The sequence below is a fragment of the Bos mutus genome, chromosome 2 (assembly GCF_027580195.1).
Source record: "Bos mutus isolate GX-2022 chromosome 2, NWIPB_WYAK_1.1, whole genome shotgun sequence".
NCBI lineage: Eukaryota > Metazoa > Chordata > Mammalia > Artiodactyla > Bovidae > Bos > Bos mutus.
This window is the reverse complement of record NC_091618.1, coordinates 7,046,686-7,062,589: the sequence shown is the minus strand read 5'-3', so window position 1 is coordinate 7,062,589 and position 15,904 is coordinate 7,046,686. Positions and strand designations below refer to the sequence as shown.

The 15,904-nt window shown below is 44.6% G+C and overlaps 1 long non-coding RNA gene across 1 annotated transcript in view; it reads right to left on the bottom strand.

Annotated features, from left to right (window-relative positions):
• The window catches only part of LOC138990796 (uncharacterized), a 33,777-nt gene extending 17,973 nt beyond the window's left edge, over positions 1-15,804 (bottom strand). Inside the window, exon 1 of the long non-coding RNA XR_011466910.1 lies at positions 15,673-15,804. This is a non-coding gene — a long non-coding RNA (uncharacterized lncRNA). The remainder of the gene's footprint in view (positions 1-15,672) is intronic.
• Positions 15,805-15,904: the final 100 nt, after the last annotated feature.

Genomic DNA, 15,904 nt, shown 5'->3' with positions numbered 1-15,904 from the left:
ATGACTTGGTGGTGTTCCATTCCACAGCCTCTTTATCCATTCATCTGTTGATGGGCATTTAGGTTGCTTCCAGTTACTGTAAATAATGCTGCTATGAACATTGGGGCTCATGTATTTTTTTGGATTAGCGGAGAGGAATTGCTGAATCATGTGAGAGCTCTATTTTAGTTTTTTGAGGAATCTCTATTCTATTTTCCACAGTGGTTGCACAAATTTATGTTACTACCATCAGTATGTGGTCCACTGGAGAAGGGAATGGCAAACCACTTCAGTATTCTTGCCTTGAGAACCCCATGAACAGTATGAAAAGGCAAAATGATAGGATACTGAAAGAGGAACTCCCCAGGTCAGTAGGTGCCCAATATGCTACTGGAGATCAGTGGAGAAATAACTCCAGAAAGAATGAAGGGATGGAGCCAAAGCAAAAACAATACCCAGTTGTGGATGTGACTGGTGATAGAAGTGAGGTCTGATGCTGTAAAGAGCAATATTGCGTAGGAACCTGGAATGTCAGGTCCATGAATCAAGGCAAATTGGAAGTGGTCAAACAGGAGATGACAAGAGTGAACGTCGACATTCTAGGAATCAGCGAACTAAAATGGACTGGAATGGGTGAATTTAACTCAGATGACCATAATATCTACTACTGTGGGCAGGAATCCCTCAGAAGAAATGGAGTAGCCATCATGGTCAACAAAAGAGTCCGAAATGCAGTACTTGGATGCAATCTCAAAAACGACAGAATGATCTCTGTTCATTTCCAAGGCAACCCATTCAATATCACAGTAATCCAAGTCTATGCCCCAACCAGTAATGCTGAAGAAGCTGAAGTTGAATGGTTCTATGAAGACCTTCAAGACCTTTTAGAACTCACACCCAAAAAAAGATATCCTTTTCATTATAGGGGACTGGAATGCAAAAGTAGGAAGTCAAGAAACACCTGGAGTACTCACACACTAATAAAGTAATGCTCAAAATTCTCCAAGCCAGGCTTCAGCAATATGTGAACCATGAACTTCCAGATGTTCAAGCTGGTTTTAGAAAAGGCAGAGGAACCAGAGACCAAATTGCCAACATCCGCTGGATCATGGAAAAAGCAAGAGAGTTCCAGAAAAACATCTATTTCTGCTTTATTGACTATGCCAAAGCCCTTGACAGTGTGGATCACAATAAACTGTGGAAAATTCTGAAAGAGATAGGAATACCAGACCACCTGACCTGCCTCTTGAGAAATTTGTACACAGGTCAGGAAGCAACAGTTAGAACTGGACATGGAACAACAGACTGGTTCCAAATAGGAAAAGAAGTACGTCAAAGCTGTATATTGTCACCCTGCTTATTTAACTTATATGCAGAGTACATCATGAGAAACGCTGGGCTGGAAGAAGCACAAGCTGGAATCAAGATTGCCGGGAGAAATATCAATAACCTCAGATATGCAGATGACACCACTCTTATGGCAGAAAGTGAAGAGGAACTAAAAAGCCTCTTGATGAAAGTGAAAGAGGAGAGTGAAAAATCGGCTTAAAGCTCAACATTCAGAAAACGAAGATCATGGCATCTGGTCCCATCACTTCATGGGAAATAGATGGGGAAACAATGTCAGACTTTATTTTGGGGGGTTCCAAAATCACTACAGATGATGACTGCAGCCATGAAATTAAAAGATGCTTACTCCTTGGAAGAAAAGTTATGACCAACCTAGATAGCGTATTGAAAAGCAGAGACATTATTTTGCCAACAAAGGTCCGTCTAGTCAAGGCTATGGTTTTTCCAGTGGTCATGTATGGATGTGAGAGTTGGACTGTGAAGAAAGTGAGAGTCATTTCCTAGGCAGGTTGATAAGGGGTCTGCTGCTGCTGCTAAGTCGCTTCAGTCGTGTCCGACTCTGTGCGACCCCATAGACAGCAGCCCACCAGGCTCCCCCGTCCCTGGGATTCTCCAGGCAAGAGCACTGGAGGGGGCTGCCATTTCCTTCTCCAATACATGAGAGTGAAAAGTGAAAGTGAAGTCGCTCAGTTGTGTCCGACTCCCAGCGACCCCATGGACTGCAGCCTACCAGGCTCCTCCATCCATGGGATTTTCCAGGCAAGAGTACTGGAGTGGGGTGCCATTGCCTTCTCTGGGATAAGAAGTCTAGGGGTCCCCAAGGAGAGAGGGGTCTGGAATTCTCAAGGAGAAAGAAGGACAAACTTTTTTTCCTTCTCTACATTCCTTAGGATTATATAACAATAATGTATCCTGCCTGAGGACAGTCTCTGGATTAAGGACAGTCTCTGGATTAAACCTTCTGGCTAATTCTGTTATCCTAAAATGTAAATTATGGGAGTAGACCTGGTCTTTACAAGGATTATATAACAATAATGTATCCTGCCTGAGGACAGTCACTGGATTAAGCCTTCTGGCTAATTCTGTTATCTTAAAATGTAAATTATGGGAGTAGGTCTGGTGAGGTCTTTACAACCTCCAGACATTCTTTGGATTCATTGGAGAGTATATAACTTCATTGCTAACACTAGCAAGTGGGTACTCTTTCTGCCCCCTTCTGATGCCTATGTCAGAAGCTTTCTCTATCTCATTTATACTTTAATAAAACTTTGTTACACAAAAGCTCTGAGAAATCAAGCCTCGTCTCTGGCCCCGGATTGAATTCTTCTCCTCCGGGGGCCAAGAATCCCGGTGTCTTCATGTGATTCAACAACAACCTTTCATCTTGAGGGCTCGTCCAGGATCCTTCAGGACAAGGTAAGGATGCTTGGAGCTCTAGTTCTTTGTTCTCTTAGTGAACACGTTTTCTGCCATGCTTTAGTAACTCTATAGTGTGCTTGTGTGGATGAATGAAGCAAGTAAGGAGCCCTGCTCTGCGGTTCCACGGTGATCTCATACGGTTTATGGCAGAAACCTGTAGGGGGTTTATACCAACCAGCCAATGCCAAGAGGCACCCAATGTCTCCTTCGGGAACCGACCAGAAATGGGCAAAGTGTGTGGACCAAACTCTCCTTTCTTGGTCAAATTTTCGGTCTCTTTGACCATTTCATAACTCCTTGGGAATTAGAAGTACTAACCTAATCTATCGGATCATAGACTTTCAATGGATGTGTGATCTATACTGTTACTGTGTACTGTGGCTTAGGTCCCAAACTTGGAATGGTAGTCAAGAAAGCGCCTAGCCTCGCTAGGAATCGAAAGTTCAGAAGCTAGATGGAGCTCTAGCTCCAAGAACATCTCTGAGGTTAAAGGTTAATCAGATTGGGACTGCAATGGGTTTTTTCCTTTGGTAATGCTGGCTCTTAGTGGATCGGAGGAGGCTCTTATACTGGTGTGGTGATGCTTGGAAAGAACATCTCAGTTTTATGTTTGTGTCGGTCTTATTGTGGTTAGGAAATACTCAGGGTAGTGCACAGGCACTCAGGTGACAAATGTTTTCCCCAGTGGTCTTAGCTTGGGAGGCATTCCGGAAGGTTACTCTGATTCACCCCAGGTGGCTTCAGAGGCAAGCAAGGTTAAGGGTGAAGAGCTGGACGTCAAGTAGGGATGCTATCAGGTCTACCCCTGGTACATCCCCACCCCATCTCGGTGGTAGAACCAGGAGGGACGAGTACGGCGCCTGCGTCGGTAAGGGACAGACTAAGTCCGACCAGGAAGGAAAAGCTTTTGGTGTAAAGTCTGTCTACACCCCCATCTAGAGCAGGGAGGGACGCCTCCGGTAGAAAAATGGTGCTGGTCGCTTTTTTTCTTTTTTATAGATGGGAGCTAACAATTCCAGCCTCACTCCTTTGAACTGCATCCTGAAAAACTGGGATAGATGTGACCCTCAGGGCTTAAAGAAGACACACCTGGTCGTCCTATGTGATACTGCATGGCCATGGTATCCATTGGAGGACGGCGAATGGTGGCCAGTTGGAGGGTATGATACTGTTCTACAATTAGACCGGTTCTGTAAGGAACAAGGGAAATGGTTAGAAGTGTTGCCCTTTTTCTCTCTGCGAAATATGCCAGACTTGTGTCCTAAGGGTATAGATTTGGGCGTGAAACCTTCAGCTCCCTCCTGTCCTCCTACTTTGCCCCCGTACCTGGGGCTCCAAGCTGAGAAAACTGAAAGCCAGAGAACCCCCCTCAGAAGGGTTGCCTTGGTCTCAGTGGAAATCCAAACTGAGATTCAAACTGCCCACATGGAGGTCCAAGCAACTCCTATCTCAGTACACCTCAGACTACTCTGGTTTCAGTAGAAACTCAGACCATTGAAGTAAGAGATGAGATGAAGGACAGGAGACAAAGAGAAGAAGAAAAACTGGTTTCTCAAATCTATCCCTGGGATCATATGTGCAAAGCAGCCAGAGAGACTGAGAAACAGCCACACAAGCTGTTGCCTCTTTATGAAACACCCACCGGGAGAAACAATCAGTCTGTGAGAGTTAATAAGCCTTTTTCTTATCAAGAAATACAAAGAATCAAGGAGGATCTTGGAGACTATTTAGAGGACCCAGAAAAATATATTAGAGCTTTTAAAGGTGTTACTCTGCTTTATGACCTCACTTGGAAGGATGTGATGTATATCTTGGGACAAACGCTGACTCCCGAGTCAAAGACTCGAGTTTTGGGAAAAGCGGTTACTTATGGAGATGAGTGGCTTGGTAATGAATCAGTAGGGAAGAGGGAGAACGAGATAGGGGCCCTCCCCACTGGGAATCAGGCGGTCCCAACTATAGAACCAGACTGGGACTACAACACAGCTAAAGGAAGATGGGATCAGTCATTTTGTTAGATGTATTCTTGAGGGACTTAGGCAGGCGCGTTCTAAGCCTTTAAACTATGGCAAATTAGCAGACATAGAACAGGAGAAGGAAGCTCCTGGTAAACTCCTAGACAGACTAAGAGAAGGCCTTCGCAGATTCACTGAGATTGATCCTGAAAGTGAAGAGGGAAAAGTGATCTTAAAGGATAGATTTCTCACTCAGTTGGCTCCAGATATCCGCCATAAGCTATTAAAATGGGAATAAGGACCAAATCAGTCTTTAGATACTCTGTTACAACTGGCTCAGTCTATTATGGTAGGGAATATGAGGAAAAGAAAGAAAGGCAAAAAAAGATGAAGGAAAAGGCGGAAGCCTTTGCCATGGCTATGAAAAACGTTCTTAAACATCCTGAGAAAAATGCCCAGAGGGACCCAGGTGAAAAGGGATGGGCTTGCTACTATTGTGGAAAGGAGGGGCACCTCAAGCGGGATTGCCCTCAGGCATCTAAGCTGCCCCTGGCTCCATGTCCGGTCTGCAAAGGACCACACTGGAAGAGAGACTGCCCCCAGAGGCGTAGGTCTCCGGGGTCAGACTCTCAAGACAATCAGGACTGAAGGTGCCCGGGGGTCCCCACACAAGCTCCCGTCCTAATTACACCTGAGGAACCCCGGGTATTAATAATTGTGGGGGGCCAACCCATCGATTTCCTTTTAGATACTGGGGCAACTTATTCAGTGCTTACTGAAGCCCCTGGCCCACTTTCTTCCTGAATTGCTTCCATAATAGGACTGTCTGGACGAGCCAAAAGGTATTATTTCAGTTATTCTTTATCTTGCAACTGGGATTCTGTGCTGTTTTCACACGAGTTTCTGATCGTGCCAGAATTTCCCTCACCCCTTTTGGGAAGGGATATACTGAGCAAGGTCCATGCCTCTGTTTTCATGAATATGGAGCCCTCCCTTTCTCTCCCTTTAGTTGAACAAAATGTAAATCCTAGGGTATGAGCTGATGGAAAATCTGTGGGCCGAGCACAAAATGCTATTCCTGTAGTTGTTAAGCTCAAAGACCCGCACGTATTCCCACATAAGAAGCAGTATCCACTGAAACCTGAGGTTAAGGAAGGGTTAAAACTCATCATCGAAATTTTAAAGGAGCAGGGACTACTAATTCCCTGTAACAGTCCTTGCAACACTCCTATTTGGGGTATAAAGAAATCAAATGGTAAATGGAGACTAGTTCAAGATTTACGAATAATAACTGAGGCTGTAGTTCCTTTACACTCCGTGGTGCCTAATCCTTATACTCTATTGTCTGAAATTCCTGAACGAGCCAAATATTTTTCAATAGTCCATTTGAAAGATGCCTTCTATTCGGTGCCTTTGGCAGAAGAAAGTCAATTTCTATTTGCCTTTGAAAGACCCTATGCAGGAAGCTTCTCAGTTAACCTGGACAGTTTTGCCTCAGGATTTCGTGACAGTCCTCACTTATTTGGACAGTTTGTCACGGGATCTACAAAACTTTAATAGCTCTGAAGCGGTGGTGTTACAATATGTAGATGATATTTTGCTCTGTGCTGAGACAGAGGAAGCTTGTTCGCGAGCCTCAGAAGATTTCTTAAACTTTCTGGCAGGCTGTGGTTACAAGGCATCAAGAGAAAAGGCTCAGCTGTGTCAACAATCGGTTAGATATCTGGGCCTAATCATATCAGAAGGAACTCGGGCCATAGGCCCTGAGAGAATTAAACCTATACTAAATCATCCCCTACCTATGACTTTAAGACAATTGAGAGGATTTTTGGGAATCACAGGTTACTGTCTCATTTGGATTCCGGGTTATGGGGAACTTGCCCAGCCTTTATATAAACTTATAGCTGAAACTCAGCAGGCCCAAACCGACAAACTGGTTTGGTCTCCAGAAACTCAAAAGGCTTTAAGATTCCTCAGACTGCTCTCCTGCAAGCTCCAGCTCTGAGCTTGCCCACAGGGTCAGAATTTAATTTGTTTGTCACTGAAAGAAAAGGTGTGGCAATGGGAGTTTTGACACAACCCCGAGGACCTCACCAGCAACCTATTGCTTATCTAAGCAGAGAATTAGATGTAATTTCACGTGGGTGGCCCCACTGCCTAAGAGTAATTGGGGCAGCGGCTTTATTAGCATCTGAAGCTTTAAAAATAATTAATAGACGAAAACTTACTTTACTGACTTCTCATGTGAGTGGAATCTTAAATTCTAAAGTTACTATTTGGATGACAGACAGTAGGCTTCTTAAATATCAGTCATTGTTAGAAGGACCAGTAACTAAGCTTAAAGTTTGTGGAAATTTAAATCCTGCCACTTTCCGTCCTGAGAAGGAAAATGAAACACCTGGTCATGATTGTTCTCAATTCCTAACTTTAAACTATGCAGCTCAGGAGGATCTAAAGGATACCCCATTAGACAATCTTGACATGGAAATATTTACAGATGGCAGTTCTTTTGTTTGGGATGGAAAGTGTAAAGCAGGTTACGCCGTGGTGACTGCTGAACAGGTTTTGGAAGCAAAATCTCTTCCCCAGGGAACCAGTGCTCAGTTAGTGGAGCTTGTGGCTCTGACCCGAGCTCTAGAGTTAAGCAAAAGGCAGCAGATGGGCCTGATAATCTATGTGAGTACTTCTGCTGACTCCAAAAATCCTGAGTCTGCGGTTTGATCCTCAAGACAGTGCCTTCCTATTCTGGGCTCACTCCTACGCTGCATTCCACAATCGGTCTAAATGCTGGGTCTGTGGAGCACTCCCCTCTTCATCAGTGGAAGGCTTCCGGAGGTGGACATCTCCACTTCAAGGAAAAGACTTTCTCAAAGTCTGTGAATACCTTCGACAACAATCACATGCTGTGCCTCTTCTTCATCTGAACCCTAACCCTAACCCTAAAATGGACTGGTGCAACACGTTGCACTTTAACTATGGACATAATGTGACTTTTAATTTCGATTTTAACTTGTTTTAATGACTATGTTGCCTGCATCTGTAACTGTATAACTGGACTTGTTTCTAGCCGCATGAATGCTTTTAAGTTACAAATGGTTGCTCAAATTCCTGCTACTGTTGCAGCTTCCTCCAACTACTATTTGGGGCCCCTGGATCAGATATCCTCAATATGAGGATTAGGAGAATATGTTGCCTCACCAATTTAGGGACAACGCCCCTTGTCGGCTCGGAAGCAGTTATGGAACGAGAATGACGCCCCTTTCCCTAGGCAACATAATTCTCCTAAAAGAAAAGGGGGGAATGAGAGAGTCATTTCCTAGGCAGGTTGATAAGGAGTCTAGGGGTCTCCGAGGAGAGGGGTCTGGAATTCTCAAGGAGAAAGAAAGACAAACTTTTTTTCCTTCTCTACATTCCTTAGGATTATATAACAATGTATCCTGCCTGAGGACAGTCTCTGGGTTAAACCTTCTGGCTAATTCTGTTATCCTAAAATGTAAATTATGGGAGTAGACCTGGTCTTTACAGGGATTATATAACAATAATGTATCCTGCCTGAGGACAGTCACTGGATTAAGCCCTCTGGCTAATTCTGTTATCTTAAAATGTAAATTATGGGAGTAGGTCTGGTGAGGTCTTTACAACCTCTAGACATTCTTTGGATTCATTGGAGAGTATATAACTTCATTGCTAACACTAGCAAGTGGGTACTCTTTCTGCCCCCTTCTGATGCCTATGTCAGAAGCTTTCTCTATCTCCTTTATACTTTAATAAAACTTTAATTTTTAATAAAAAATTCTTCTCCTCCGGGGGCCAAGAATCCTGGTGTCTTCGTGTGATTCAACAACAACCTTTCAAAAGCTAAGTGCCAAAGAATTGATGCTTTTGAACTGTGGTGTTGGAGAAGACTCTTGAGAGTCCCTTGGACTGCAAGGAGATCCAACCAGTCCATTCTAAAGGAGATCAGCCCTGGGATTTCTTTGGAAGGAATGATGCTAAAGCTGAAACTCCAGTACTTTGACCACCTCATTCGAAGAGTTAACATTGGAAAAGACTCTGATGCTGGGAGGAATTGGGGGCAGGAGGAGAAGGGGATGACAGAGGATGAGATGGCTGGATGGCATCACTGACTTGATGGACGTGAGTCTGAGCAAACTCCGGGAGTTGGTGATGGGACAGGTGCTGGGGTCCAGCCCTGGTGGATCCAGGGAATTCTAAGTAGGGAGGGTGTCGATCAGGAAACAATAGCTTATTTAAATGTTAATTAAAGATATGAAGAGTGGTTAAATAAGGATAGCTCAGCGAAGAAATTCAGTGAAGAAAAAAAGAGGCTGAATAACTTGGTTTACATGGAAAGCTAATAAAATTCCAAGACAAGGAATTTGCGTCACCTACATAGGCTGCAGGCATCCTCCCATTCTCCCGAAGGAGAGGAGACACTAAGGCGTCCCCAGTCAGATCTTAGAAGCCCAGACATAATTAGTAGGCTTGACGAGCCTCCAGATGGGAATTCAGCCAGAAGGTGAGAGAAAGAATGACATGGGGAGACCAAGCTTCGGTGAAAAAGGCCCGCACTTTATTTTCCAAACTAGTTTTTAATACCTTAAGTTGTGCATAAAGGATAATGGGGGAAGGTCAGTAGTCCTTGATCCTTACCGAAGCCAGGCTTTCAAACATATCATATGCAAAAGTTTAGGTGATTTACATCATCTTCTGGCCAGGGGGCCTGTTAACATTTTATGACCCTTTCTTCAGAAAACTTGTTTTTCTCTAAAGGTGATTATTCTAAAGTCAGGCACCACCCTCTGAAAGCATTAGATAAAGTTGCATTCCTATAGGGCAAAGGTGTGGTGGGCTATAACAAGAAAAGAATTAACTCAAGGGTCCAAGGTCACAAACATTAAAGCTACTACTTACATTCCTATACACCAATTATATTAATCAATACACTGCCAGGGACACAGTGGTAAGGGATATGGAAACTTAGCAGCAAACATTGGCCCAACAAGTGAAAAACCCTTCACCAATACAATTTCTAATCAATCTTCTAACTGCTCAAAGGAATCCATATTTAGACAGTTTAGAACATCTCATGCCTCTCACGGTTGGGAGGCTGTGAACAATCACATGTGGCCGGAAGAACCTGTTCAGGCTGGCTAGAGGACTTCCAAAGGAGTATATAGGTTGAAACACTCTTGTCACGCCCAGGAACTTTATTAACTGGAGCTGTAAGTTAACTTTTTCAGAGAGAGGTGGTGGGGGACAGCCACCCATAAAGTCAGAGGTGTAGGTGAGAGCACAAAGCAGTAAAGTAGGCAGACTCTGGTTTTGGGGGTAGGTGCTCGAGAATTTCCAGGGGGACTCCTGAAGCTCGATCCCGCCTTTGCGTATGCCGAGCCTCCTTGCTCATGACCTTTGCCATGGGTGGAGTTCCTCACACTGGCTCCCGGCAGACTGGGAGGCCTGGTGTGCTGTGATTCATGGGGTTGCAAAGAGTCGGACACGACTGAGCGACTGAACTGAACTGAATAGGCAAATTTAGCCTTGGAATATGGAATGAAGCAGGGCAAAGGCTAATAGAGTTTTGCCAAGAGAGTGCACATAGACATCACCATATGGTCAACACCGAAATCAGATTGATTATATTATTTGCAGCCAAAGATGGATAAGCTCTATACAGTCAGCAAAAACAAGACCGGGAGCTGACTGTGGCTCAGATCATGAACACCTTATTGCCAAATTCAGACTTATGTTGAAGAAAGTAGGGAAAACCACTAGACCATTCAGGTATGACCTAAATCAAATCCCTTATGATTATACAGTGGAAGTGAGAAATAGATTTCAGGGACTAGATCTGATAGAGTGCTTCATGAACTATGGACGGAGGTTCATGACATTGTACAGGAGACAGGGATCAAGACCATCCCCATGGAAAAGAAATGCAAAAAAGCAAAATGGCTGTCTAGGGAGGCCTTACAAATAGCTGTGAAAAGAAGAGAAGCAAAAAGCAAAGGAGAAAAGGAAAGATATAAGCATCTGAGTACAGAGTTCCAAAGAATAGCAAGGAGAGATAAGAAAGCCTTCCTCAGCGATCAATGCAAAGAAATAGAGGAAAACAACAGAATGGGAAAGACTAGAGATCTCTTCAAGAAAATTAGAGATACCAAGGGAACATTTCATGCAAAGATGGGCTCAATAAAGGACAAGAATAGTATGGACCTAACAGAAGCAGAAGATATTAAGAAGAGGTGGCAAGAATACACAGAAGAACTGTACAAAAATGATCTTCACGAGCCAGATAATCACGATGGTGTGATCACTCACCTAGAGCCAGACATCCTGGAATGTGAAGTCAAGTGGGCCTTAGAAAGCATCACTACGAACAAAGCTAGTGGAGGTGATGGAATTCTAGTTGAGCTATTTCAAATCCTGAAAGATGATGCTGTGAATGTGCTGCACTCAATATGCCAGCAAATTTGGAAAACTCAGCAGTGGCCACAGGACTGGAAAAGGTCAGTTTTCATTCCAATCCCAAAGAAAGGCAATGCCAAAGAATGCTCAAACTACACCACAATTGCACTCCTCTCACACGCTAGTAAAGTAATGCTCAAAATTCTCCAAGGCAGGCTTCAGCAATACGTGAACCATGAACTTCAGATGTTCAAGCTGGTCTTAGAAAAGGCAGAGGAACCAGAGATCAAATTGCCAACATCCTCTGGATCAAGGAAAAAGCAAGAGAGTTCCAGAAAAACATCTATTTCTGCTTTATTGACTATGCCAAAGCCTTTGACTGTGTGGATCACAATCAACTGTGGAAAATTCTGAAAGAGATAGGAATACCAGACCACCTGACCTGCCTCTTGAGAAACCTATATGCAGGTCAAGAAGCGACAGTTAGAACTGGACGTGGAACAACAGACTGGTTCCAAATAGGAAAAGAAGTACATCAAGGCTGTATATTGTCACCCTGCTTATTTAACTTCTATGCAGAGTACATCATGAGAAACGCTGGGCTGGAAGAAGCACAAGCTGGAATCAGGATTGCTGGGAGAAATATCAATAACCTCAGATATACAGATGACACCACCCTTATGGCAAAAAGTGAAGAGGAACTCAAAAGCCTCTTGATGAAAGTGAAAGTGGAGAGTGAAAAAGTTGGCTTAAAGCTCAACATTCAGAAAACGAAGATCATGGCATCTGTTCATGGGAAATAGATGGGAAACAGTGGAAACAGTGTCAGACTTTATTTTTTTAGGCTCCAAAATCACTGCAGATGGTGAATGCAGCCATGATATTAAAAGATGCTTACTCCTTGGAAGGAAAGTTATGAGCAACCTAGATAGCATATTCAAAAGCAGAGACATTACTTTGCCAATAAACATCTGTCTAGTCAAGGCTACGGTTTTTCCAGTAGTCATGTATGGATGTGAGAGTTGGACTGTTAAAAAAGCTGAGCATGGAAGAATTGATGCCTTTGAATTGTGGTGTTGGAGAAGACTCTTGAGACTCCCTTGGACTGCAAGGAGATCCAACCAGTCCTTCCTTAAGGAGATCAGTCCTGGGTGTTCATCGGAAGGACTGATGCTGAAGCTGAAACTCCAATACTTTGGCTACCTCATGCAAAGAGTTGACTCACTGGAAAAGACCCTGATGCTGGGAGGGATTGGGGTCAGGAGGAGAAGGGGATGACAGAGGATGAAATGGCTGGATGGCATCACCGACTCGATGGACGTGAGTTTGAGTGAACTCCAGGAGTTGGTGATGGACAAAGAGGCCTGGCGTGCTCTGATTCATGGGGTCGCAAAGAGTCGGACACGACTAAGTGACTGAACTGAACTAATGTGACTCCTTAAACTTGGGACATGCCATTCTTTATTCATTGGTGGGTTCTTATCTCATTTTAGCCAAAAAAATGCCCAAGTGCCTGGCATAAATTGATAGTAAATATTTGTTTAATGAATAAAGCTAGAGTTTAAAAATCATTGAATTAAATGCACTTCCACATTTTCTTTCTCTCTCCTTTCACAATCACACCCTATTTCTGCTTTAAGTAAAAAGAAAGAAAGAAAGTGGAGTTGCTCAGTCATGTCCAACTCTTTGCGACCCCATGGACTGTAGCCTATCAGGCTCCTCCGTCCATGGGAATTTCCAGGCAAGAGTGCTGGAGTGGATTGCCATTTCCTTCTCTAGGGGATCTTCCCGACCCAGGAATCAAACCCAGGTCTCCCACATTACAGGCAGATGTTTTACCATTTGAGCCACCAGGGAAGCCCCAGTAAATAGAGTTTATGGAGGGGGAGAGCAAGGGAGAAAGGGGACCCCAGATATCACTGAGAACTCATTGTTTAGATGAGGAAATGGGCCCAGGCAGTGGACAAGACCTGCCCAAGGGGACCCAAGAAGGTGGTGTCTAATGCAAGAAACCTAGGTTTCCCAGCTTCCAGGTTTTCCAGACTGTTACAATGCCTCTCACCTGCATCTGCAGATTTATGTTTTGGCTATGAGGCTAAGGAGGAATAAAGGTCATGGTGTCCTATTTTATCTTCCCCAAGATGAGCTCTGTAGCATCAAAGACCATTACTCACACTGATCACTAGAAGACATGTACAAATGTTTTGTTGTTGTTTTGTTTAAGTGTCTGGGCTTGCTGTTGTGGACAATATTACAACATAACCTTGCAAAGGAAGTAACAGAAGATAAAATGGCTGTTCACTAAGCAACAGCCATTCTGTTTATCACTCCTAGAATGAGGAAGTGCTTGCTTCTGTCAACAGAGGCTTTGACAGGCTCTCTTGCACCTCCTGGGGTACAAGAGAGAAGCAGCATTTGAGAGACACAAGTTCTGCATCTGCAGACCTGGGTTCTGGTCCCACTGCTGATCCAAACTAGTTGTATGATCTTGGACAACTCCAATCCCCTCTCTGGGTCTCAGTTTCCTCTTCCATAAAATGGGAAGAAGAGAAAATAACAGGATGGTGTCAAAGATCTCCAGAATTCCTTCCAACTCCAACCTGAAGCAGTTCTCTCACTGATACGGAGGTACCAAGTGTGCAGTGGGGTGGTCATCAGACTTCGCACACCTCATGACCTCACTGCCTACCTGAACATGCACAGCATCTACCAGTTGTAGAATCTAGTGACCTTCTGGTCAGACAAGGTTCACAGAGGCACCGCTTAGGCCTGAGGCTCTCAATTTTCTCACTCTGTTACTCTAAAAATATTCCTTTGATTCCGCCTGTGCATAGGTCTTGTTTTTCTAAGTAGATGTCAAGCTCTTTGAATAGCCTCAAAAGTCCCAAAGCAAGTTCAAGACATGTGCGGGTGTGTTAGTCGCTCAGTCGTGTTCGGCTCTTTGCGACCCCATGGACTGTACCCCACCAGTCTCCTCCATACATGGGATTTTCCAGGCAAGAATACTAAAGAGGGTTGCCATTTCCTGCTCCAGGAGACCTCCCCCACCCCGGAATCGAATGCCAGTCTCCCGCATTGCAGGCAGACTCTTTACCATCTGAGCCACCAGGGAAGGCCCTTCAATACATACTAGACAAATATTAGGCAAAATAGTCACACCTGTGGGATTGCAGAGTCGGACACGACTGAGCAACTGAACACACACATAGAAGAGAAAGTCAGGAGGCAGGAATACCACGTGGAAGAACATTGTCACAGCGCTGGCAGAGACGAGGGGCAGAAGGATGATGGGAGGAAGCATTATAAGGGCAGAGATGGGACGACCTGTTCTTCTTTCAGTGTCCACTTTCCTCCCACCTCTCCCCTGATAACGCTTTCTCCCATCTTCCTTCGGCTCCTTCATTTTTGCCAGGGCTGTGACAATGCTCTTCCTGCCTCATGACTTTCTCTTCCTAGTGTGTGTTCAGTCACTCAGTCATATCTGACTCTTTGCCATCCCAGGGACTCCAGCCATTTCCTCCTTCGGGGGATCTTCCCCACCCAGGGATCAAACCCGCATCTCTTGCATCTCCTGCATTGGCCTGCGAATTCTTTTTATACTACTACATCAGCTGGAAAGCCCTTTCTCTTCTATAATACAACTCAAAAAGTCCCTTATCCCTTTTTACTTAACCTATATACAGAGTACATCATGCAAAATGCCAGGCCAGATGAAGCACAAGCTGAAATCAAGATTGCCAGGAGAAATATCAATAACCTCAGATATGCAGATGACACCACCCTTACGGCAGAAAGCAAAGAGGAATTAAAGAGCCTCTTGATGAACGTGAAAGAGGAGAGTGAAAAAACTGGCTTAAAACTCAACATTCAAAAAACTAAGATCATGGCATCGGGTCCCATCACTTCATGGCAAATAGATGGGGAAACAATAGAAACACCGATACACTTTATTTTCTTGGGCTCCAAAATCACTGCGGACAGTGACTGCAGCCATAAAATTAAGATGCTTGCTCCTTGGAAGAAAAGCTATGAGAAACCTAGACAGCATATTAAAAACCAGAGACATTACTTTTCCAGTAGTCATGTATGGATTTGAGAGTTGGACCATAAAGAAGGCTGAGCACCAAAGAATTGATGTTTTCCAACTGTGGTGTTGGAAAAGACTCTTGAGAGTCCCTTGGACTGCAAGGAGATCCAACCACTCCATCCTACAGGAGATCAGTCCTGGGTGTTCATCGGAAGGACTGACGTTGAAGCTGAAACTACAATACTTTGGCCACCTGATGCGAAGAACTGACTTATTGTAAAAGACCCTGATGCTGGGAAAGATTGAAGGCGGGAGAAGGGGACAACAGAGGAGATGGTTGGATGGCATCACCGACTCATTGGACATGAATCTGAGTAAGCTCTGGGAGTTGGTGATGGACAGGGAGGCCTGGCGTGCTGCAGTCCATGGGGTCACAAAGAGTCGGACACGACTGAGCGACTGAACGGCAACAACAAATAGCTCCCAACAGTAAGGTCAACGTGTACCACTCTCAGTTCTCTGCACACACCGTACCTTTAACACACACACCTCGCCCACGATTTCACCCGGCAGTGAATTCTCTTCTGAAGTGTTCAGTCAGTGGTCACTGAGAGCCATTAACGCCTCCCTGCCTCTTTCTCCCCTTGAGCGCCAGAGCGGTGACAGGGACGGCCCGCCCACCGGGAGGAAAGACTCCCGGTAGCCAAGCAGCCCGGGTTTCCCCACCCCCTTTTCCCTTCCGAGCCAATCAGGAGCTATGGTGGGC